General features: G+C 42.1%; 1 long non-coding RNA gene across 1 annotated transcript in view; it reads right to left on the bottom strand.

Annotated features, from left to right (window-relative positions):
• Positions 1–26,598, bottom strand: part of LOC132661654 (uncharacterized) — a 208,814-nt gene that overhangs the window by 69,958 nt on the left and 112,258 nt on the right. Inside the window, exon 4 of the long non-coding RNA XR_013554639.2 lies at positions 1,557–1,706. This is a non-coding gene — a long non-coding RNA (uncharacterized LOC132661654). The remainder of the gene's footprint in view (positions 1–1,556; positions 1,707–26,598) is intronic.

Raw genomic sequence — 26,598 nt, 5'->3', positions numbered from 1 at the left:
CAGCATGGAGCCTGCTTGGGATTGTCTCTCTCTCCCTCTCTCTCTGCCATGTATGTGTTCTCTCTCTCTCAAAAATAAATAAGAAAACTTAAAAAAAAAAAAAAAAAAAACCCTGGACACCAAAGCTCGGGTGAGCTTTCCTGGTAGGCAATACTTCATTTGTAAATAATATTGTTGTACAGTAGAGAATCCAAATGAACATCCTGGTAAATTATTAGAATTAATAATTACAATTATTAGAATTCAGCAAGGTTGGTAAATACATCAATACACAAAAATCAATTGCATGTCTATGCATCAGGAATAAGAGTCAAAAATTTCTTAATCTAAGAAAAAGTGCAGAGAGATGAGAAAGAAAAAGCCTACATACCAGCAAAGACACAGAGCCTGGGAAATAAAATATAATTAAAGATTATTGGTGGATGGGCCAAATACATGAAAACTGCATAGGGGCAAAAAAACCTGGGGCATTCATGGAAATTTAGTATATGATAAAGATGGCATTCAAAGGGGAGAAGATGTACTCTTAATAAGCACTATTGGTACAGATGGCTTAATATTTCAAAAAACATAAAGTTAAAATGATTTATTTTTGCAACAAAATAAACTCCAGAGGATCTCACATATAAATTAAAAGTTAATAAAGGTGGTGCACCTGGGTGGCTCAGTCGGTTGAGCACCTGACTTCGGCTCAGGACGTGATCTCACAGTTCACAGGTTGGAGACCCACACGGGGTTTTGTGCTGACAGCAGGGGGGCCTGCTTCAGGTTCTCTGTCTCCTTCTCTCTCTGCCCCTCCCATGCTCATGCTCTCTCTCTCTCTTTTATTCTCTCTCTCTTTCTCTCAAAAATAAATAAACATTAAAAAGAAATTAACAAAAAAGTTAAAGGCATAAAACACTACTGAAAACAAAATGAAAGGAAATATATAATTTAAAAAAATCATCTAAAGCATAAAACACTTAGGAATAAATCTAAGGCAAAATATAATGACCTCTACTCAGGAAACTATAAAATGTCAGTGAAAAAATTAAAGAAGATCGAAATAGCCATGTTAATGAATTAGTAGATTCAATATTGTAAAGATGCCAATTCTTTCTAAATTGATCAATAGATGTAAATGTAAACCCATTCAAGATCCCAACAGGTGTTTACAGAAATCAACAAAGGTCTATGGAAGGGCAAAGATCCAAGAAGAGCCAAAATATACCTGAACAAAGTGAGTAGATTTGGTTAATCAGTTATGAAGACTTGCTAGAGACTATAGTAATAAGATGATCTGGTTTGGGAACAAGAAGAAAGAAATTGAAAAAAATAAGAGCACAGCTATGTGGGAAGCTTGGTCTTTGAACAAAGCTGGCAAAGCAATCCCTGAGGAAAGAATAGACTTCAGTACATCATAGCAGGACAACTGGGCATCACATAGGGAAAAAACTAAATGAGGAACTTTGTAAATTAGATTTGTATTCTTTCCTGTTAGAGGATTATATACTTCTACCCATTGTCATATGACTTGTAATGCCTCCCTGTACAAGGAGCATATGTTCCCAACTCACTGTGTCTGGCTTGAGCACTTGCGTATGCCACATCCATGGAGGTTATTTAAGTTAACAGGGTCTAGCTCTTTCCTTCTGCCCCAAGAATGGCATATCTCATAAAGGGCTGTCTTTTCTGCCTGGTTTCCAGAATGAGAAGACACATGGGACCTGCAAGGAAAAAACACCGTAGGGTAGAGCTGAAGTAGCAAATCTGCAGTTGCTGACATTAATAAGAGCAATATATGTTGGTGCAAGCCACTAAAATTTTGAGGGTTGTTTGTTACTTCAGCAAAGCTGACTAATAGAGACATCCTGTTCACATCTTACATGAAAATGAATTCCAGGTGGGTGAAATATGTAAATATGAAAGCAAAAACAATAACGATTTTAGAAGATGATATGGGAAGTATGTCTTCATCAACCTAGGAGAGGGAAGATATCTTGTTATTTGTACTCTTCCTGTTTTTAATCCTATAACATGTCATTAGTGCTATTTTTTGCAGTTAATGTTTGTTTTTTTAACTTTTTATGTTTTTATTTTGTTTTTGAGAGAGAGAGAGAGACAGTGAAAGCAGGGGAGGGGCAGAGAGAGAGGGAGACACAGAATCTGAAGCAGGCTCCGGGCTCCCAGTTGTCAGCACAGATCCTGACATGGGGCTTGAACTCACCAACCGTGAGATCATGACCTGAGCTGAAGCTGGTCGCTTAACCAGCTGAGCCTCCCAGGTGCCCCAGTTAATGTTTATTTATGTCTACCTGCATGTTTATTACTTCCATTGCTTTTCATTCTTCTTGCATCTCACACCTACTTCAGACATCCCTGTCTGTATGGGTTCTCTCCCTACATGGAAGAAAGGATTGCTTTCCTTCTCTCTGAAATATATCCTTTAGCCTTTACTAAGGCCCTTCGGATGATTTCACTTTTTGATGGTTTCATTTTTCACTTCTTTCTTTCACTTTTGTTTGTCTGAACATATCTCTATTCCTTTCTTCATCACTCTTAAAAGGAATCTTTTCTGGCATAGAATCCCAGGGTGCAGTTATTTCCTTTCGGTAGATGAAGATATCCTTCCATGATCTTCTGACTTCCAATGTTGCTGTCCAGCACTGTGCTGTCAGTCTCACTGTCATTCATTTGAAAGTATTCTGTCTTCTGTGGATGCTTTTATGATTTTATCCTTGCTTCTGGTGTTCTCCAGCTTTACTATGCCATGTATAGTTACAGATTTCTTTGTATTTATCATGCATAGGGATTCATGAATATTCTTAAATCTGTACATTGGTGTCTTTCATCAGTTATGGGAAATTCTCAGGCATTATGTCTTCAATATTGCTGCACTCTCTTTCCTTGCACATATTAGTCAGGGTTTTCCAGAAAAACAGAACGAACACTGCATGTGTGCGTCTGTGTGTGTGCATTTGTGTCTGGAGAGAGAGAGAGAGAGAGAGAGAGAGAGAGAGAGAGAGAGAGAGAGATTTTATGTAATTTGCTCATATGATTGTGGAGGCTTGGTGAATCTAAAATCCAGAGTAGGCTGGCAGGCTGGAGACTTACAGAAGAGTGGCAGTCTGTGTCCAAAGACAGTGTGCTGGTAGAATTCCTTTCTGCTTGAAGAGATCAGTCTTCTCTCAGGGCCTTCAACTGATTTCATGAGGCCCATCCACATAATGGAAGGTCATCTGCTTTACTCAAAGTCTAATGATTAAAATGTTTATCTTGCCGGGGCGCCTGGGTGGCTCAGTCGGTTAAGCGTCCGACTTCGGCTCAGGTCATGATCTCACGGTCCGTGGGTTCGAGCCCCGCGTCGGGCTCTGTGCTGACAGCTCAGAGCCTGGATCCTGTTTCAGATTCTGTGTCTCCTTCTCTCTGTGACCCTCCCCCATTCATGCTCTGTCTCTCTCTGTCTCAAAAATAAATAAAACGTTAAAAAAAAATTAAAAAAAAAATGTTTATCTTGCCTAAAAAATGCCCTTACCGAAATATCTAGAATAATATTTGGCCAAATATCTGGGTACCATGCCCTAGGCAAGTTGACACAGTAACACCAACTATTACACTGTAGAACTCTATTCAGGTACATTTTAAACCTTCTCACTTTGTGTCTTTCTCTTTTGTATTCTCTATATCTGTTTCTTTCTGTAAAATTATGGCAGATTTTTGTGATCTACATTCTGCTTCACTAATTCTTTTTTTTTAATTTTTTAAAAACATTTATTCATTTTTTGATAGAGACAGACAGAGCGTGAGTGGGGGAGGGGCAGAGAGAGAGGGAGACACAGAATCCGAAGCAGGCTCCAGGCTCCAAACTGACAGCACAGAGCCCAACACGGGGCTTAAACACACAGACTGTGAGATCGTGACCTGAGCCACCCAGGCGCCCCTTCACTAATTCTCTTTATATCTAATCTTCTGTTAAACCCATTTGATTTATAATTTCAATTACCAAGTTTCCTTTCTATAAGGTTTATTTGGTTCATTCTCTAATATGCTTGGTCATTCCTCATGTTAGTGTTGTTGTTGTTGTTGTTGTTGTTGTTGTTGTTTTAATTTACATCCAAGTTAGTTAGCATATAGTGCAATAGTGCAATAATGATTTCAGGACTAGATTCCAGAGATTCACTCATGTTATTGTTCTTTATTTATTTCCTCCATAATTTTCTTTTATTTCATATTCTGTTTCTGATAACTCCTGTACCTGAAGTCTTTGATGAGCTGATGGTATTAACTCTGATTTCTGCCGGCTTTCATCATAGTGTCTTTGTTTTCTTTTGTATATCATAGTTTTTTATTATATACCACATTCTATAGAAGTTTATCTCTGGGAATTTTTGAGGTCTGGAATGAAGGTAGGTTTCCTTCTGCCAGGTGCCTGAGGGCACATTCTGCCCAAGAACACTTTAAGCTAAATCCTCAGCCTGATCATGTAGATAAAGCAAATTCATTTGATTATAAATTCTCAAGTGAGATTTTGTTTACCCCTTTTACTTAGTAAGATTTGAGGCAGAAAATTCTCCTTGCAGTCTTCTGTGGTTTCTCTGGGGTGAATAGATTTATTGCTTGCTCGTCTTACACTAGAATAAGGGTGAGGCTTTTAAGGTCCTAATTTCATTATAGATGTCCCCTCCCAACTCTTGGGGTCCCTGAAATTTGTCTCTTGTCTTCAGTACCTATGAAGCCATAAAAACCAAAGTTTGTGTTTACCTAGTTCAGCAAATGCCCTCAATGAAAAAAATCAATTTTATTACTCAGCTTATATCTCTGGGTTATTTTATCCCTTTTCACTCAGTTTTTGGCCTGAGTATTCCTCACTTTCTTGCTAGATCACTAATGCATTAAAAAAGATGGTTGTAAATTTTATTTTATTTTTTTAAATTTGTTTTTACCTGAAGGGTTGACCAGGTTACCTAGTCTGCCATACTTCAAGAAATGGACGTAATTTCTGCAGGTGTAGTAACATTAGTGATAAAGCTGCAGTGGGCAAATCTTTATTAGATTTCCAGGTATTTCCGACTTTTGACTTGGGAGACAGTCTGTCTTTTTAGCCAACTTCTTTAGAACTCCAATCTAATAAGTGTTTTCTTTACAAGATTAACTCTCAAACAGTGACTTAATTTCCAAGTCCTTCATGCTCTGTTAGGCTTAGGGGCACATAGCACCAGAGCTGAGTTACAGTTGATTTACATTGACTCTTTCTCTCCTTGCAACTTTGTAAATTTTTTTGTTACTTGAAAATGAGACATTATTTAAACAGAATGGTTTTAAAATATACAGAATGAAGCAGAGAAAAATATATGTAAATGGTTAACTGTTTAATCCGAAAAAACATAGGTCCTTGGTATCTGTCTGGACACCCTAAAGTCATGCATTTGTTGGGAATAAGTAAGTTTATAAATACCAACACAAGATACAATTTTCCCCATGAACTGCACTATATTATCACTGAAGTTTTAAATTCCCTCAAACTTTAAAATATTGTCTAAATACAGGAACAGAGTCTTTTATAGAACTATTAAGATAAATTAAAATAAACCTATTCTACCTTGTACAATGATTGATTTAACATTATCTGTAAAGTGGTCTGAAACTGCAAAATCCAGTCTATGCTGATGAGACCATGCAATTGTGCTTGTTCAAAAGTGTGAACAGTGGAGAATGACAAGTCACAGGAGATCGGCAGGGTTCCCCTGCCCTTCTGAGTGATTATCCAGCCTCAGAGCTGGAAGAAGTGTGAGAAGGAGAGCGTAGAGGAAGATACAATATGAATGCAGAAAGCCAAGGACCCACCTCAGAAGGTATTCTTGATGCTATAAATGCTTCCTTAAAGAATATGATCGGGGTGCCTGGGTGGCTCAGTCGGTTGAGTGTCCAACTTTGGCCCAGGTCATGATGCCGCACTTTGTGGGTTCAAGCCCCGCATCAGGCTCTGTGCTGACAGCTCAGAGCCTGGAGCCTGCTTCAGATTCTTGTCTCCCTCTCTCTCTGCCCCTCCCCTGCTTGCACTCTGTCTCTCTGTCTCCCAAGAAATAAATAAATACTTAAAAATAAATTTAAAGAATATGATTGACAACTGCCTTTTGTCTCCTTTGCAACTCTATCCATTTCCTGGCATGAACATTTAATGTATTTCTGAAACAAAGTAATTGCCTTTGAATGTAGGGTGATTCCCTGAAGTTGAATAGGGAATTTATGCTAGGGCATGAATTTCTTCAGCTTGAGAGGAGGGTCAGCTGAGGCCACCTCCCCTATTAGTGTCACATTATGCAGACTGTTGAATCAACTTTTACTTTTGGTGCTTTCTTTGCAGTAGTAGAAGCTACATTGCCTATTGCTTCATGGACATGCCTCTATAGACCTCCTGAATCCCATTTCTGTAAAAGGTAATTATTTCCAGTGCATTTCCTCACTGAATTTTTATTGTTTTATTTCTCACTTGAAAAGTAGTTGTGCCCTGGCCAGGAAGATGCTAAATAGTGTTGTAAACTAACCTCTCCCCGCACCCCCCTCCCCAGAGTCTGTGTGTCTTTAGATAGAATATGGGTGACTTATCACATCATCAACCTCAAATGAAAGAGATTTTAACAATGGCTTGTAATTATCCCCAAAGTATTTTCTGCCTAAGAATAATTACTTTCTGAGAGTTTTACCTTTTCTCCAACAACATTAGAACAAGAGACTAGCTTTCTTTTTCTTTGAAGGGCTACACACACACACACACACACACACACACATGCGCGCACACACACGATACCTCTTCTACTTCTTGAGATTTACTGCATATGCAGCTGATGATGGAGAACAGCAAGACTGCACTGAGCTGGGGCTGGTGGGCAGCAGGCTAGGCACACCTCCTGGATTGGTGTTAGTGACTTGGATACCCCAGACTTGTGGCAATTTATTCACATTTGTGCTCTCACAAAATTACACGGTTCTGCTTGTATCGAAACTTCAGGGCCATCCAAAGATAGTGAAGTCAGAAAACATTAAGTCTACGAATGTCAGTGACCAGGTATTTCCAAACATATGGAGTATACTTGGACTTTTATGAGCCTTCAAATAACTGGATCTCAGAGTTAGCATTTTACATAATTCAGTATATTTCTTTTCCATCTGTTAAAGTCTATAGAGAGCAGACTTTTATGTTTCTCTGTGAAAGAAACTGGAGACTCAGTTCATTGAAATTTATCTGACATCAAATATCAAGACCAACCATGAGAATTGTTAATTTGCTACTCAGACCTTTGCATTCATTGGCATTTTCTCTCCTTGGAGCATTAATTCTGAATACAAAAGAATCCATCAAATCTCTTTCCCTGCCAGTTTTGATAGTTGCTTTTAAAACAAGTTTTCCATGTTCTTATAAATAGCTCTCCTCAATGATGGAGTGTATATCCTTTCAGATATCAGAGAAAGAAGAGGAGTTTAATATCAGTAGTAAAAGCACCATATATGTGATATCTTTGGGAGAACTTCAGTTGTATAGAGTTATTCAGGCCCCAGTCATCCAGGCCTTTTGTTTTTCCTTGTATCTATTTTGGGGGAAATACTTCTCCTGATCACTCCAGTACTGGAAGTGAAGCCAGGGAAAAGATTCCTCAGAGTTATTATCTTCTCTATTCACCCAAGTTTGCTAAAAGGAAACGTTTTGCCCAACAGCATGAAATATGGACTCTAGGATATTACAGTGACTCTGGGATATCAGTGGAGATCCTTAGATACAAAGGAAAATTAGGTTCAACCTTTAGAATTTTACTCTTGTGTTTTGCCCTTCAAACAGCACACATATAAAAATTAATGATGATTAAATATTCAACAAATACAAAACTTACCAAAGGTAATTTCTATTTCAAGAAAAAAACTGAGTCACCTTTTTAAAAAGCTATAGAGTGGGAGCTTGGCTGGCTCAGTCGGTTAAGTTTCCTACTCTTGATTTCGGCTCAGGTCATGATCTCATGGTCCGTGGGATCGAGCCCTGCACCGGGCTCTGGGCTCACAGCACTGAAACTGCTTGGGATTCTCTCTCTCCCTTTTTCTCTAACTCTCCTCTGTTCACCCTCTCTCTTTCTCTCAAAATAAATAAACTTTAAAAAAAGCTATAGTGTTTGGCTTTTAATATACATTTTATAACTATTCCAAAGATAATTTTAAGGCAATAGCCCAGACTAATAGCAAACAACTCCCAAATCTTTATAACAAAGGTTTATGTTTTTCTTTTGCTACAGGTCCACTCTGGGTCAGCAGGAAGGTAGTGGGAGGGTGGGCTCTGCTTCACACTGTTCTCACTTAGAGACCCAGGCTGGTGGAGACTCCACCATGTGGGTATTGTTAGTCATGGTGGTGTGGAAAGGGAGATAAATAATTAATCACACACCAGCTCGTAAGTGCTTCTGGCCAGAAGAGACATATGTTACTTTATGCACATCTTATTAACCAAAGTCACATGGACATTCTTTATATATATTTTTAAGTTTATTCATTTATTTTGAGAGAGAGTGTGTATGCACGAGTGGGGGAGGGGCAGAGAGAGAGAGGGAGAGAGAGAGAATCCCAAGCAGGCTCCATGCTGTCAGCGCAGAGCCTAATGCTGGGGTCTCAAACCCATGAACCATGAGATCATGACCTGAGCCATCAATCAATCGGAACCTTAACCGACTGAGCCACTCAGGCATCTCTGAACCTGTATTCTTAAATGCAGTCCAATGGGACAGTGGAGCACATATGTGAACAGAGAACATAGACACATTATGTATGTCCACTGCTGTTCCTTACCACCTCCTTTGCAATATAGTACTCACATCCTTATGAGCACAGGATTCCAGTGGGCCCACAACGTGTTCACTGAGACTCAAAGCAAGTAAAATCAAAGCAACTGAATAAACAGGGGTGCTGACAGCCCCAAGAGGCTATCAGAGCTTCCTCTGCACTCAAAAAGAAGGCAGTGGTAGCCTATGAAACACCAATCACCAAGGAACCCAATCCCATCCTTTCTTACTCCTGTTATCTTGTATTAGCTAACCACTGCTGCTGAAAATGATGACATAGAAGGAGGAAGGAAAAGATTGGGCAACCCACAGCTCCCCTTCTTCTGAGTCCTTTCTTATTTATCAGAAGGGAGTAAGTGGTGGTAGAATGTGTGCCTCTCAAGATGTCAAATAAAAACAGCTGAGTTAGTTTTGTGTAGTGTTTCTACTGTTCTGGTAAGAACAAAACACATATGCATGCATGAGCTATGAAATACAAATTATATAATTTTAGCGATTCTGCATATGAGTCGAATACTCATATTTGCATTTGAAACTAGTATTTCCCAATATAAATACAAATGGTAAACTTTATGTCAATAATTTAAAATTTTAATTTCTCTTTACTTAGAATGACATAAAATAGCAGGGTGCCTGGGTGGCTCAGTCAGTTAAGCGTCCAACTTCAGCCCAGGTCATGATCTCACGGTTTGTGGGTTCAAGCCCCCTGTGGGGCTCTGTGCTGACACTTGGAGCCTGGAGCCTGCTTTGGATTCTGTGCCTCCCTCCCTCTGCCCCTTCCCTGCTCACGCTCTGTCTCTCTCTCAAAAATAAATGTTAAAAAAATTTTTTTTTTTAAATGCCATAAAATAGCAAATAAAAACACCATGACAAGTTGAGAGAAAAGACCACAGAAGAAAGGAAGAAGTTTCATGTTTTGGTGCCTTTAATGGCACTTTTTTTTTTAACTGCTTGATGAACAAGGGGCCCTGCATTTTCCTTTTGCTCTGAGCCCTGCAAATTATGTCACACTGCCCACATACAAGTTCCAGAGATGCAGTGTTTAGGAAGATTCATTTGAGCTATAAAATGTGAGCTCAGAGATAATCGAATCCAGTGTTTTTCAAATTTCTTTTTAGCAGCAGAGCCCATTCTTCAGGGTGAAAGTCCAAAATGGAAAACAGAAAAATGCAAACCGCTTTGGTTCAGCAGGACTTTAGCTCTGTTCACCTGACCTCTCTATCCCCACACTTTCTGGGTAAGAATGGGGGTCTCTGTGAAACTGCTGGAGTTCCTCAGGGCACAGTGGGGAAATCTCTGATCCAGAGGAGCTCACTGAGGTTGAGCAAAGCACCCAAGGTCCTAGCTGCTAATGTGGCCCTCTTTCTTCTGCTTCTTATTGCCACCCAAACCATCTAGCAATCTCAAAGTGTGGGGAGACCTTCTGATGGCCTTGGCACGTTTGTCAATACTGTCATCTTAAAATGGGGGTGGTGATGCCTACCTCAGGGAGTTGTGTTAAGAATTGAAAGATGGGGCGCCTGGGTGGCGCAGTCGGTTAAGCGTCCGACTTCAGCCAGGTCACGATCTCGCGGTCTGTGAGTTCGAGCCCCGCGTCAGGCTCTGGGCTGATGGCTCGGAGCCTGGAGCCTGTTTCCGATTCTGTGTCTCCCTCTCTCTCTCTGCCCCTCCCCCGTTCATGCTCTGTCTCTCTCTGTCCCAAAAATAAATAAAAAACGTTGAAAAAAAAAATTAAAAAAAAAAAAAAAAAAAAAAAAAAAAAAAGAATTGAAAGAGATCCTGTAACTAAGTAAATGCTCAATAATAGCTGCAACTTTATTATAATTATTTTAATTATTATTTATCATAATAGTAATATTATATTATTACTATTATTATTTAAACGTAGAGTCCTAACTTTCACAGATATTAGTAAAACTTTTGTTTTTTAACCTTTTTTAAAAAAGCATTTTTTAATTTTTGGAAATTACAAATAAAATAACCATTTTTAAATTTACAGTTCAGTAGTGTTAAGTATATTCACATTGTTGTACAACCAATCTTCAGAATTTTTTCATCTTGCAAAACAGAAACTCTATATCCATTAAACAGGAAATCTTTTCCCCAACCACCCAGTCCCTGGCAACTATCATTCTACTCTCCATTTCTATAAATTTGACTATTGTAGATACCTAATATAAGTGGAATTAGCTATTGTAAACAATAAATAAAAGGAATAAGAAGCTAAAAAATGTTTAATATGTAGTAAAGAAGGCACATATTCCTTCTTTCCTCAAAAAGAAAGGCAATTCAGGAGTGCCTGGGTGGCTTAGTCGGCTCAGCCCAACTTCTGTCAGGTCATGATCTAGCGGTTCATGAGTTCGAGCCCCACATTGGGTTCTGTGCTGGCAGCTCAGAGCCTGGAGTTTGCTTTGGATTCTATGTCTCCCTCTCTCTCTGCCCCTCCCCCACTCATGCTCTGTCTCACTCTCTCTCTCAAAACTAAATAAACATTAAAAACTTTTTTTTAAAAAAAGAAAGGCAATTCAGAAACTCCCAGGAAAAAAAGCAGAAACTAAACTAAATTAAAATAAGTGAATGAATGAATGAATGAATGCCTGGTCTATACATGAAGCAGATGAGATAGATGTGAGTGCAAGATTTTTTACCATATAACTGTTATATCGTTTTGGGGTTTGGATCATATAAATATATTATCTATTCAAAAAATAATCTGAAGCAAACTAAAAGGTAGCATGGATTTGAGAATATTCTCCTTTGTAGTAACCCAAAGGATTATGACACTGAAACCAAAGCGTGGTATAATAAAAAAATACATTCATTTAGTCTTTGTCCAAAGAGTTCCCAAAACCTCTAAAAGATGAGTTTGGGGGAGCTTCTGAGTTGGTGAACATATCAAGGAGTTGGAAGGGGACCAGTCCCAGAGGGCATGGAAACTCTGTGCCCTTCTCTATACCATACCTTGTCCCATGCAGCTCTTCCTTTTGGTTTTTCTGAATTGTATCCTTCACAGCAAACTGGTAATAGTAAGTAAAGTGTGAGTTGTTCTAAGCAATTAGAACCTGAGGTGAGGAGGTCATGGTAGCCTGGGTACTCTATTGTGGCCTGGGACTGAAGTGGGGCAGTGTTGCAGGACTGAGCCCTTAATGTGTGGTCTCTGGGCTAATTCCGGGTAGTTAGTGTCAGAATTAAACTGAGCTGTTGGACATCCTGTTGATGTCAGAGAACTGGAGAACTGGTCTCACTGCCTCCACCCTGGTCTTCTACAGTCTCTCCTCAGCACAGCAGCCTGAGACCCTGGTAAAGCAGTTACATCATGTCACTGAGAATCACAGCCAAAGCCCTCACAATGGCTGTATAGCTGTACTCAAGCTGCATGTGAGCAGTGCACATATACACTAACACACGCGCGCACACGCGCGCACACACACACTCCCTATTGCTCCTCTGACTTCACCTCCTGTTACTCTCCTTCAACCTCACTAAGCTCTCTTTCTGTTTCTTCAACTAACTAGGCATGTTCTTGCCTCAGGACCATTGTTATTTCCTACTCCTGCCCCAGGATTCCCTCAGTCCCTTTGGGTCACTGTGACTGTGTGTGCATACATCTGTGTACTCATCACTCCCTTTTCCCTTCCCTACATTCTTATCTTCCTTAGGACTTGTACAGATAACATAATATATATTTTACTTACTTCTCTCCCATTATGAGAAGGAAAGCTCCATGGAGAATGCTGCTTATTGTATTGATAGGGAAAAATCTGTTATAAGATGGCAGACAGGACTGATAGGGAAATTCCAGTCCCTGACCGACCAAAGACTCCCCTTCCAGGTTCTTCTTCCTATCCCGCTTGCCACACACATCAAATTACTACTAATGCGGAATGCAGAAGTAACAGACTATAAATTGTTCCCTCTGCTTATGCTCGGGGCTCAGACCTCTGGAGAGTGATCTCCTCTGAGCCCGCCAGTTTGAAATAAACCTCCTGCCTTCCAAGATCTCTGAGTGCCACTTGGTTCTTCCACCAGGTGATCCAGACCAGATTCCGTAACATTTGGTTCTCTCACCGGGAAACCCAACCACGCTGGCCCATTGTTGCCACCAGTTTGGGAAAACGGAGAGGCGGTAAGGAATCGGAATGGAGAAGGTGCACCCTGCCTGATTTTTGGCAGTCTCCCACTTGGTCGCCTCAGGCTGGCCCCCCTCTGCCATTCCCGCCGGACTCAAGGAGACTTGGCAGGTGAGGACCTGGACCCGACATCAGATATCGGTAAGGGCTGGGTCCCCAATTCAGTCCGGCCCATGCATAGGGATGGAACGGGGACCTGATCACTCCCCGCAGACCTCAGAGATCTCACAGGTAGGAATTCTGTGGGAAGAAATGTAATAACCTCTGGTGTGTATGTGAGTGCGAATGTGCAGCTCAGTCTGGCTTGCCTGCCAAGTTCGATTCTGTGGCTCCATGGGCGGGCACCTTTAAGGTCCCCAAAAGTCCACAGAGTGGGCCTGTCTGCGATTCCGTAGTGAACCACATACAGTCCATGGCGGCATCAGAATAGTTTCCGATCGTAAGTCACAAAGCTGAGACCACTACAGCTAAGTGTCACCTAAGTTCCTTCAGGACACGGCCAGATGGGCATCTGACTGGTTTCCTCATTAGAGGGGGTGCTCCTACCTTTCTGTCTGTCTTTGCAACTCCGTCTCATAGGAACATTATGGGGTCAGGACAGACCAAAGAAGAGGTTTTCAGGAGACTATGGAATTAAGATAACCCCTGGCAAGTTAAGGACCCTGTGTGAGTTAGAATGGCCCACTTTTGGGGTAGGATGGCCCTCAGAGGGAACCTTAGATGTCCCAATGGTCCGCTGCATCTGGTGTGTTAGACTCTGTCACCAGAGACCCAGATCACCCCAATCAGTTCCTGTATGTATCCTGTATATCCTGTATGTATCAGACTCCTCGTTAGAGATTGCCCAAACCCGTCCCCCTTGGGTGTGATTTACCTACAACAAACAGGGACAGGCTAGGGTTTTAGCTGCCTTGACAAAGTAGCCCAAGGAAGGTCAACAGAAGTCCTGACCTCCACAAATTCTCGCCAGTGACCTGGAGGAAGAACCAATCTTGCAATCTTCCCCACTCCGTCCCTTCAGTCTTCCCACCACCTCTGGACTCAGCAGATCCTCTCTCTCCCAGACCAGTGGCCAGATTGCACACTCAGCTAGGCTCATGCACTCTCCAGATACCAGTCCACATCAACCTATACCAAGAGGCTCTCCTCTGGGAGATCCGAGCAGGGGCTAAGAAGCCCATGAATAGGCCCAGCAGCAAGGGGAATCCCCCAGGGATTATTATGAGAGGCTACGTGAGGCTTACTGCATTTATACCCCGTTTGATCCCAAGGCACAAGAGAGCCAGGACAAAAGGACAGGGAAGGTCCAGCCACCAAAAGAGGGGAGGCCTAGAACCTCCTTAGCAAGGGATCAATGCACCTACTGCTAGGAGAAAGGATGTTGAAAGAATAAATGTCCCAACCAGGGAAAGTCCCAAACCCAGCTGGTACACAGAAAAACCCTGCAAAAAAGACCTCATAGGCCTAGCAGGAATAGATTCAGATTGAGGGGGACTCACTTCTTCTTGGCCCTCATGAGCCCATGGTCAAAATAAAATTAGGGGGCCAAACTATGACTTTTATGTGAACTCAGGGGCCACATGGTACAGCACGAGTACCTCTACCTACCTGAGTGCCCTATCTCTCTCCTTGTCGGGACATACTCTCCAAGCTGGGAACCCGAATAACCTTTAAGCCAACAGGACGCACAAGCCTCCGAATGGATCCAAGACAAGAAGAATCAGGCCCCCTTATAATGGCAATCACTACACCAAGAGAGAAAGAATAGAGGCTCTTCTGTGCCCAGTCCCAATCAAGTGGCCCACCCGAATTCAGGACTGCTTTCCCCACTGTGTGGCCTGAGGACAACCCCTCCAGACTTGCCCATTACCAGGTCCCTGTCATTATAGAGTTAATCCCAGGGGCTTCACCACAGAGACAGTGGCAATACCCCCTCCCACAAGAAGCAAAGGCAGGCATCCAAGAAGCAGGCATTCTGGTGAAATGCCAATCGCCTTGGAACACCCCACTCTTGCCAGTCAAGAAGCCTGGAGGAGGGTACCGACCAGTTCAAGTCTTACACCCAGTGGTCCAAAACCCGTACACCCTGCTCAGCCAGATCTCAGGCTCTGCCAGCTGGTGTACCTGCCTAGACTTAAAGGATGCCTTCTTCTGCCTCCGTTTGGCCCCCCAGAGCCAACCTTTGTTTGCTTTCAAATAGATGGAACTAGACACTGGGTGTCAAATGACTTGCACGTGCCTCCCACAAGGCTTTAAAATCTCACCTACCCTCTGTGGGGAGGCACTAGCCGGAGACCTTGCCAGCTTTCCAAAGGAGGCCACACACTGCACCCTTCTCCAGTATGTGGATGACTCCTCCTTGCCAGCAATACCTGAGAGAATTGCACAGAGGGCACAGGGGCCCTCCTCCAACTCCTGTCAGACTCAGGGTATCAAGTCTCATGGAAAAAGGCACAGATCTGCCAACAACAAGTCCCATATTTAGGCTTCCTTCTCACCCAAGGAAAAAGAGCACTAGGGCCAGAGAGAAAAAATGTCAACCCCTCTCTACTCTAGCCCCAAACTAAGAGAGGACTATGAAAATTCCTGGGGGCTGCAGGGTTCTGCCAAATCTGGATTCCCATATTCTCAGCAATAGCAAGACCTCTCTGTAACCTCTTGGTAGGGCTGAATCGAGAACCCCCTGTTTGGACAGAGGAGGCTGAAGCCGCCTTCCTAGAGATAAAGGCCACCTTGGGGCAGGCACCAGCCCTTGGCCTGCCAAATATAGAAAAGCCTTTTAATCTCTTTGTGCATTGGAAGGAACAGGTCACTCTCGGGGTTCTCACACAGACCATTGGCCCTTGGCAATGGCCAGTAGCATACCTGTCTAAGAAGCTGGACCCAGTTGCGACAGGATGGGTGCCGTGTCTTAGGGCATTAGCAGCAACAATTCTAAGCTCACCCTGGGACAAGATCTCTCATGAACACTCGAGGACACCGCTTCCTCTCCAACTCTCAGCTAGCACAATACCAGGGGCTCCTCTGTGAGAATCCACGGGTCACACTGAACCCCACAACTTTCCTACCTTCTGAGGAAGGAAAACCAGATCATGACTGTTCTGAGGTGACTGATGAAGTATTTGCAAGCTTGCCCAGATCTGCATGACCAGGCCCTACAGAACCCAGACCTCACCTTGTTCAGTGATAGTAGCAGTTTCGTCACAGAGGGCGTGCAAAAGGCAGGGTATGCAGTGACAACCAAAGATGAAGTCCTAGAGGCCAATGCCCTACCTGTGGGATGGTCAGCACGATGGGCTAAATTACATGCCCTAGTCCGGGCCCTCACCATCAGCGAGGGCAAACAATCTCAATCTACAAAGAGAGGGGCCTCCTCACCGCAGCAAGGAAGACCATCAAAAACAAGGAGGAAATACTAAAGCTCCTTGAGGCTGTCTGCCTTCCCAAAAAAGTTGCAGTTCTACACTGCAAAGGATACCAGAAGGGAGACAACCCTATACGGCACAAGAGAATTTTCTAAAAGATAAAGTAGCCAAGATAGCAGCTAATAAGGAGGTAGACCATAGCTCTCTCCCTTTTCCACACCACGACCCCGCACCAGGAGTTCAAAGAAGAAATCGTCCCCTGGTTTGGCTTACCGGCCACAATCCACAACAATAACGGGCCTGCGTTTGTGGTGGACTGCTTACCAGCCTCAAAACTCAGGGAAAGCAGAGTGGATGAATTGCCCCCTCAAGGGAACCTTAGCCAAGTTCTGTCAGAAAACAGACCTCCCATGGCCAGACCTGTTGCCCCTGGCCCTCCTGTGTGTCCATTGCACACCACGAACTCAAGGTTTCTCCCCTTTTAAACTAATAAATGGGAGCCCCGCACTCCATGTTTAGGGAGCCTCCCAGGAAACCTACACCAAACAGGGGATAAGGGAACAAGAAAACAACTTCAAGCTTTAGGGACCACCCTAAATGAGTTACAACGATAGAGATGGCCCCAATCTCTTTAGGATCCCCTGCACACCCTTTCTCACCAGGGGACTCAGTCTGGGTCAAAGATTGGGAAAAAAGACCCTCTCAAACTACAGCAAACTGGGTCTCATACCATTATTCCAACCATCCCTACTGCCCTCAAAGTCACAGGTATCACTCCATGGGCCCACCACTCCAGAGTCAAGAGAGCTAATCCTGAGGAGACCCAGACTTGGAAGACTGACCCAAGTCTGATCTTCAGCCCTGCTCCAGCCACACCCTGGAAGCTGGCTGGTCTACGCATGGCAGAAGCTTGAGGAATCATCAGTCCGATAAAATAGACTGTCCTTACTCCTTGCCATCAGATTGGCAGAGGTTGCCCCAGAAAGCTGGGAAAACGGCGAGAGGTTCCTGTTCACACTCACTTTCCTCTTATGGGTAGGATGTTTTGTTGGTATTGGTTGCCTCCGATCTGGGTTCCATTTATAAACTTTCAGCCCTAAGGCCCAGACTAAATGAGTAGTGTTGCTACCTATCCTTCTAGGGGCAGGAATAGCCACGGGGACAGGGACTGGCATAGGAGGCACAGGCTCTTCTGTGGGATTAACAAGTGGCCAACTCCTTAGTGTCCCTGCAGAGCCAAATAAGTTCCCTGGCAAGAGTTGCCTTCCAGAACAGACAGGTACCTGACCTCCTCACTGCTGAGAAAGAGGGCACCTGCATCTTCCCCCAAGAAGAATGCTGTTACTTTGTAAGCCAGTCAGGAATAGTCACAACCAAAGTCAGGGAACTAAGGGAAAGGACCAACCCATAATGAATAAAGATGATGCCCTCTAATACAGCCTAGATCTGTTTAAAAGGGCATCAAAGGGAGCAATGATAGGGGAAAATCTGTTATAAGATGGCAGATAGGACTGATAGGGAAATTCCAGTCCCCAACCAAAGATTCCCCTTCTGGGTTCTTCCTTCTACCCGGCTTGCCACGCACACCAAATTACTACTAAGGCAGAATGCGGAAGTAACAGAGTATAAGTTGTTCCTTCTGCTTACACTCAGGACTCAGACCTCTGGAGGGTGATCTCCACTGAGCCAACCAGTGTGAAATAAACCTCCTGCCTTCCAAGATCTCTGAGTGCCACTTGGTTCTTCTGCCAGGTGATCCAGACCAGGTTCCATAACAGTATTCACTTCTCTATTCCTAGTGCCTACCACAGTGCTTGGCACTTAATAAATACTTAATGGAAGAATGAATGAATGAATTAACTAATGGGCAAATCACTGAAGACAGTCTGGCAGCAGAACAGAATGTAAATGTTAACCAAATTTTCAGGGCACCTGGGTGGCTCAGTCGGTTAAGTGTCTGACTTTGGCTCAGGTCCGTGATTTTGCAGTTCATGGGTTCGAGACCCATGTCAGGCTCTGTGCTGACATCTCAGAGCCTGGAGCCTACTTCAGATTCTGTGTGTGTCTCTCTCTCTTTGCCTCTCCCCTGCTCGTGCTCTGTCTCTCTCTCTCAAAAATAAATAAGCATTAAAAAAAATTTTTTTTAAATGTTAACCAAATTTGAGAATGTTAATCTGATCAATCTTGGCAGAAATAGGGAAACAGAAAGGGTAGGGAGTAGAGAGGGAAAGGCTGGGCATAATTAACCTCCTGTCAAAACCAGGAAGACAGGAGATACTGTCTAAGTGGAATAATAAATGGAGGTCCAAATACATTGTTTGACGTTGAAGATGCAGCCACTGGGGAAACTGAACACTGGGAGGCAGGCTATAGGGGCGGTTGGAGGGGTGCACGGTGTATGAATGAGCTGAGTCTTCATCCGACATAGCAACCAATCAACAGACACCACCTAAGGTTCATGAATCAAGAACAATAGTATAAGCATAAGTGAAGAAACAGGGATCACCACCAGAAGAAATAAAACCTCTGGGGGGTGAGACTATTATTCAGCTACTTGCAAATATTACTTCCATAAAATCAAAATTTTTGAGTGTTTTCCTTGAGCACCTTATTGCAGGCCAGTCCTACACTGGGTATCAGAGGAGATACCATCCTTGCCCTTGGGAACTTTCAAGTCCAGAGACACGGGCTGCACATTGACGCCCCTGAGTAAGTACAGTATGGGACAAAACAAAAGAGGCAGCGTGTGGGATGGGTCCACTCACAGGTGAAGGCGTTCCAGAGGGAGCGAGAGTTAATGCAGGCCTCACGTGTTGACTGCAAAGTCGGCAAGATGAACTTCTTGGTCTCCCAACCTGCCTTTCAGGAAGGCCAGCCACTGCCCTCTATCCTTTCTGTGCGCCCCCCATCCCCATCCCAGTAAGGGTGCAAAAACTGAGCTGTACCAAGTAACTTGATAGAATATATGTGATTCATGGAAGGGAAACTCAGATAGAACCCACACCATATCTAACAGTGACAGGTGGTGCTTACAGGAGAGGAAAAGTTCCTGGAAGGCAAGCTGGTTCTAAGCATAACAGTTGCTAACTTCTTTAAAATTTAAGTGTCAAAAGGCCCCTTTGGCTAAAAACTTCTCTTTCATGGGTTTACAGGTTACTCAAAATTACTATTATTCAAAGTACAACTAAAACTCCTCCTGCTCCTCTTAATGTAGAGGCTGTGGCTCTTCAAAGATTCATGTGTTGAAGAAATGTCTATCTCTTTACTTCCTTTCAATACAATTGAATCGATTCTGGACATGTCTCACAGTGAGTTTGCTTCGTAACTTCAGTCAACATTGAAGACATCTGTTCTGGCTGGAAAATGTCGTCCCATGAGGCCCAATGGCTTTCTGCTTCTATGCCAGCAGTATAGGACCCTTTGCCCAGTGTGGGGACCCTTGTACTCAGGGACAAAGTCGACCCAGAGTCACAGTGCAGGAACCCTCTCTGCTTTTCTAGCCTTACTCCTTCCTCAAGGTCAGAGGGATTCTCCGTTTTCCCATCCCTGCAGCATCTGACCTTTGCTCTCTTGACCTCATTTCATTCTCCAAGGAAGCACTCTCCGCCTCCTGTCTTATTGCCATTAAAGGCACTTTGCAAAGTCTCTTCAATTCATTCATGATTTTACAAGACAGGAGGGGCCCTTGTCTTGGAGCAGCTCCTGCTTTCCAAACTTGCTCTACAAGTTTCCTCTGTCAGTTCTCTTCTCTTTTAGAAGTCTCTTGAAAACTCTCATCTGGGCTCAGTCTGTCCCTTCCATTCTTTTGGCTTTTAAGTTTTGCTTTGTTTTGTTTTGTAAATAGCACATTTTACTTCAATGGGGTTTCAGAAGGACAAGAAGCAAACCCGGTACTTATTCCCTCAACAAGACTTTCATCGGTTACAATGATTCCTTTTGCTCTACAGAAGTTTTACAGGCAGGATTCTTGATAGGCAGTCCTTTCCATGTACATGTAGCATGCCTAAAATATATATATGCAAGTTGAATATTAGAAAGTTGATCATCTTACATGTTCTAAGGGAAGGGTTGTTTGCAGAAGGCCGGAAAAATGAGAAAAATATTTAATTATATATTTCTATTCAGATACAATCTTCCAGCTATTTCCTGGTTTCATGCATGCTGTTTAATTTTGTTCTTCCCATTTAAACATGCAAAATACTGGCTTAAGTTCAGTAAATGTTAGATTGAGGCTGAAAATGTTTAGCTTTTAGTACTCTTAATGATTTCCATCTTTCTCCATTATGTTGGTTTTGAGATCTATGTTCTTATCACTCTTTTTTTTTGTTACCACTTATCAATTATTTTTATAAAATAAAAGCAATATGCAAAAGAAGTATTTGAATAATTGCAAAACAGTTCTGGACAAGCAAAGGAGACCCCTATCAGAATTATGCCATTGATAGGCTAGTGGTGCAAGCAGAAACTTAAACTAGCTCACGTACTGGTTAATGAAAAAAGATTTGAATTCAGTGTATAATACAGGCTGTTTAGGAGTTGTACAAAAGTTGAGTGTCCCAAAGTCAGGAACAGCCTAAACATACTGAGTCACAGAAGTGTTTGAGAATAACCACTTGACACATTTGACAGATTTTTAAGGAGGTATGCACGAAGGAGATTAATTTAAAGTACTGAGTACCTGGGTACTCAGTCACTCAGTACCTGGGCACCTGGGTAGCTCAGTCAGTTAAGCGTGCTGACAGCCCAGAGCCTGGAACCTGCTTTGGATTCTGTGTCTCCCTCTCTCTCTGCCTCTCCCCTGCTCACACTCTCTCTATCCTTCAGAAATAAAAAATAAACATTAAAAATAAATAAATAAATAAATAATAAAGTACTGAGACATGGCTTTTGTTAAATGTTTATTGGGAATGAAGAAAATAGGTCCCTGAAATTTTAATTTAATTTGTTAGGCAGAGGACAGGACATTGCAGAGTAGGTGCTCAATAAATATTTGCTTTAACTGATATGCATCAAAGAAAAATTACTTAGTCTACCCAAAACCACTGAGGAATTTACTTTAATGGCCAGTCCACTGACCAAGGGCCTCTGTAATGTAGTGCATATGATAAGATAGCAAGGCATCTCCCTCATCCAGGCTTTTGTTCCCAAGAAATCGAGCCCTCCTTGTTGACCATGATTGTTACTGTTTTGGATTGTCTTTTTCAAAACACTAATTAACTTGATGGATTTTTGTCTTAGCCAACAAAGGCTCCTCCAGCACCAGCGACCTCTGCAGGACTAATCCCTTTGCAGAGAAGCTTTATAGAGGCAATAATTTACATTGTCAGCTCTAGGCACCAGGCCTGCAGGAGGCCTGCATTGTAAACACCAGTATTTTGGGTGTAGCAGTTCACACTCCTATATTGTGTTAAGTACTTTGGTTCCCTTGTAGTCACAGTGGCACTGAACTTCTTCTTCTCCAATAATATAATATGCTAATGTAATAGAAATTGGGTTCAGGATAAAGGGAAGAATGACAAGGACATTTAAAGTTGTATAGGTTAGGGATGCCTGGGGGGCTCAGTCAGAGATGTCCAACTCTTCATGTCAGCTCAGGTCTTAATCTCAGGGTTGTGATCTCAGGGTCCTGAGTTCAATCCCAGCTTTGCGCTCTGCACTGAGTGTGAAGCTTATTTAATTAATTAACTTATTTATTTATATTTATAGTGAGCAGGGGAGAGGGGCCGAGGGAGAGAGAGAGAGAGAAAGAGAGAGAGAGAGAGAGAGAGAGAGAGAGAGAGAGCCTCTTAAGGAGGCTCCACACTCAGCACCAAACCCATCACGTGGCCTAATCCCACAACCCTAGGATCATGACCTGAGCCGAAATCAAGTGTCTGGTGATAAATCAAGTAACTGACACTCAACAGACTGAGCCATCCAGGCGCCCCTGAAGCCTACTACAAAAAAAAAAAAAAAAAGTTTTCAGGTTACAATTTGTTCAATTTGTTGTTTGGTGTTTTCTCTTTGTTTTGCTGGGCTTGGGGAGTGGAGGTGGATTGTCTTTTAACAACAACAACAACAACAACAACAACAACAACAACAAAAAACAGTAAAAGAAGAAAGGACACACCCTCAGGTACTTGCATAGCCAAAAACTTAACCTACAGCTTTAGAAAAATGTGGAAAAGGCAAACTGGCAACTGAATTATTCTCATTTTCCTAAGAAATATGGATGAAGAGCACACATTTCATCTAGAGTTAACCAGTTACTAGACAGGAAAGATTTACTCTTCTCTAGAAAGATATAGTAGGGATAGAAGACCAGGGATTGAATTCTTCACTTTTTGTAAGAACTTACTATCACATTTTTATGTAATTGGAGAGGTTTTTGTACTGTAAAGGAGTTGAGCCTGCTTATCTCAGAAGTAGAAGCAGATATATCAAGCATGCTTATCGAGTTGGATTTTTAAAAGCTTTCAACTTTTCAGGAGCCCACCCATTATGTAAACCCTTTTGCAAGTTTTTGGAGAGACAATACAGAGTATGTGTTAGACACTGTGTCCTTAGTTTTCCTGGAATCACGATGAGAGCACAGCTTTGGAAATTTACCTGGGCAGTATTTGGGACTAGTCTTGTGGTTGTACTATGGTGAGAAAATTTGACTTGCAGGTGTCTTGAATTTTCTAGGTGGAGTTTTAACATGGTATCATCAGTCTTTCCTGGTCCACTAGGCTAGCATACAGCTAATAATCATGATGTTGATAATGATCATGATAATAAATAGTTTAGGCTTACAAAGCACTTAGAATAGTGCCTGGCACAGAATAAATCTTCAATAAGCCTTAACTATTCTTACAACATGAGATGCCCTCTGATATTTTCTACTCTAATTTATTTCATTTTTTTAAAATGCTGATCCTAGTCTATTAAATTGATTTCATTACCCATTAATGGGTAGCAATTTGCAGTATAAAAACTGAAGTTGAACCCCATGAAATTGCTAGCTTTGTACATCAGAAATGCTTAAAGATCAGCAATTTCACATAATTGAATCAAATAGACATCTATGCCTGATTTGTTCAATTTTATAGTCTCAAATGAACAGTAACAACAAGCTAGTGAAAGTGTACATACAAGTGATTCCTCAGTTCCCAGGTATGGACTCATTTGTATTGTGTCCGTGCACACATGCTCACAGGGAATAAGGGTCCTTGACATAAGAGTGTTCATTGTCCTGGTCCCTATATTTACAACTTTTCCTTGTGAAGCAAAAGTGATCAAAATACGAAAAGTGATCAAAACAATAATAATGTGACCACTTATAAAATTAGTCTCTACTGGGGCATCTGGGTGGCTCGGTCAGTTGAATGTCATCCAACTCTTGGTTTCAGCTCAGGTCATGATCTCATAGTCGGTGGATTCAAGCCCTGCATCTGGCTCTGTGCTGACAACTCAGAGCCTGCTTGGGATTTTCTCTCTCTCCCTCTCTCTCTGCCCCACCCCTGAGCACATACTCTCTCTCTCTCAAAATAAATAAATAAACTTTACAAAATAAAATAATAAAAAATAAAATAAAATTAGTCTCTACTGTAAGCGTCCTTTTTTACTGGTAATGTCTGATGTCTACTACATACTCTTTTTTTTTATTTTTTTTGGTCAAATTCTTTGGGCCAGTTTCTCATGCATTGTTAGATATACACTTGAAAACACACTGCAAATATACGGAAATTAATTGCAAAGCAAAGTGGCAAGTCTTACAGAGAAAGACACAAAATTTCATCAAGTGAAAGAAAGTCTAAAAGGACTAGTTGAACCACATGCAAAGCCATTGCCAGAGTTACAGCAAGTAGCAATTGATAAAATCCACAGAATGAGCCCTTTGAAATATGAGAAGTCCTTGGTACACTACTAAGGAATAAAAGGAAATGAGTTATAGATACACACAACAACATGGAAGAATCTCAGAATACATCATGCTCAGTGAAAGAAGCCTGACACACTCAAAAAACCATGTACTGTATGTTGCTGGGGGATGGACTGCTGACTGGAAGGTACATGAAGGAGCTTTCTGGAGTGATGGAAGTGTTCTGTCCTGATATGAATTCCAAAATCCAGTTGAATGGTACACTTAATATTTGAGCTTTTCAGGGGCACCTGGATGGCTCGATCAGTTGAGCATCTGACTTCGGCTCAGGTCATGATCTTGCAGTTTGTGGGTTTGAGCCCCGCATCTAGCTCTGTGCTTACAGCTCAGAGCCTGGAGCCTGCTTCAGATTCTGTGTCTCCCTCTCTCTCAGCCCCTCCTCCACTTGTGCTGTGTGTGTGTCTCTCTCTCTCTCAAAAATAAATAAACATTAAAAAAAAAAAGATTCGAGCACTTCATTATATATAAAGCATATCTCAATTTAAAATAATTTATTTATTTATGGCATACTAAGGTGGGGGGAGTACTTGGGAAAAACTGATAAAGCCTCAAATATTTTTACAAAAGATAACCCGTTTTATGGCCATATCACAAAACTCAAATAGGAATCGGTCTAAGTTATATTGTATCATTAAACAATTTTGTCAGAAAAATTATATACCTCCCCGAATAAGAAACACTTGGTTCATTCTTTCCTCTAAGGATCATAAGTGTATAATTATAAACCATATTTTGTGAAATATACATTAAAAAACTCTTATAATTTGCATTTCTTTTTAAAGATAAATTGTCAATCCGATTGTGATTCTCATTTTAAGTGGACTCACTTTAAAATTAATTCATTCAACAAGTTTTTATTGAGAGTTTACCACCTGCCCCAGCATGGTTCTTAGTGCTTGGGATCTATCAGTGAACAAAAAGACAAAGATCCCTGTCCTTGTGAGTGTATGTTCTCCCAGGGAAACAAAGCAACACACAATACATAAAATAAGAAAATGGGGGGGGCACCTGGGTGGCTCAGTCAGCTAATGTATATTTTTAATGGGTATTTCACAAAATGTGGTTTATAATTACAACAATTACGATCCTTAGAGGAAAGAATGAAGCAAGTGTTTCTTATTTGGGGAGGTGTATAATTTTTCTGACAAAATTGTTTAATGATATAACTTAGACCGATTCCTATTTGACTTTCGTGGTATGGCCATAAAAGGGGTTATCTTTTGTAAAAAGTCTGACTTCATCAGCTCAGGTCATGATCTTGAGGTTTGTGGGTTCAAACCCTGTGTTGGGCTCTGTGCTGACAGCTCAGAGTCTGGAGCCTGCTTCTGTCTTTACCCCTCTCTCATTCACACTCTGTCTCTCTATTTCTCTCTCTCAAAAATAAATAAACATTAAAAAAATTTTTTTAATAAGAAAATGGAGAAGAATGAGGGGAACCAACTAGAACTAAAGCCTGGAGATGAGAGCATGCTTGGCATGTTCAAGAATCAGCAGGGAGGCCAATGTGACCAGAGCAGAGAATGCAGATGGGGTGAACAGGAGAGAGGTCTGAGGCGGACCAGGGGCTGGATTATAGGAGGTATTTTGGTGTTTTCCTGGTATGGGTTTCTCATACTTCTTATCCAATTATTCTTCGTAGGGGATTGTGTGTGTGTGTGTGTGTGTGTGTGTGTGTGTGTGTGTGAACTTCTCTTCCTCCACTCTAGAAGTATTTCCCTGGCTGTTCTGCAGGATATCCAGAACAGAAACCCCCAATCATCCAGAGCCACCCTCCTGTATTCACTGTCTGTCTTGTTAAGAGCATAAACTTCTACCCTACCAATCCAGCTAGAAACCCAAGTCATTTATGTTTCTTCGTTTTATCTCAGGCCCCAAAGTCCTACGCATTCTCCCCACAGGCTTCTGATTTCACTTCACTCCCTTTTCTCCATCTCCAGTGCCTCAGCCTCCATCAGCTCCCATCCAGCCTGTAAAAAACTGTAAAAACTCCTTCCAGCCTTCCACTTCCAGTCTGTCCCCTCCTGGCTATAAGACTGATCTCTCTCAAACCTAAGTCTGATTTCATAACTCCCCTGCTTAAAACCTTTTGGTGGCTCCCCACCAGCCACAGGATAAAGCCCTTGCTCATTCAGGGCGCTCACAGGCCCTTCTTCAGACTCTCACCTCCCCTTTCTGGTCTTATCTCCATTACCCCACGCTCTGGCCACCCCAGACATCTCACCCTCACCAGGACACACCTTGCATTCCCATGCCTTTGTAAATGCCATTTCTATCTTGAAATGCATTCCCTCACTCCTTTGTGCATTTTTCAAGACCAGATTCAAGGGAACTCTACCATGACTCCCTCTTCCTGACTTTCTCAGTTAGGCCATTCACCCTCCGTGCCCCCAGCATGTGTACAC

Source organism: Panthera onca, chromosome A3 (genome assembly GCF_046562875.1).
Source record: "Panthera onca isolate mPanOnc1 chromosome A3, mPanOnc1 haplotype 2, whole genome shotgun sequence".
Classification (NCBI taxonomy): domain Eukaryota; kingdom Metazoa; phylum Chordata; class Mammalia; order Carnivora; family Felidae; genus Panthera; species Panthera onca.
This window is presented reverse-complemented; position numbering and strand designations above follow the sequence as displayed.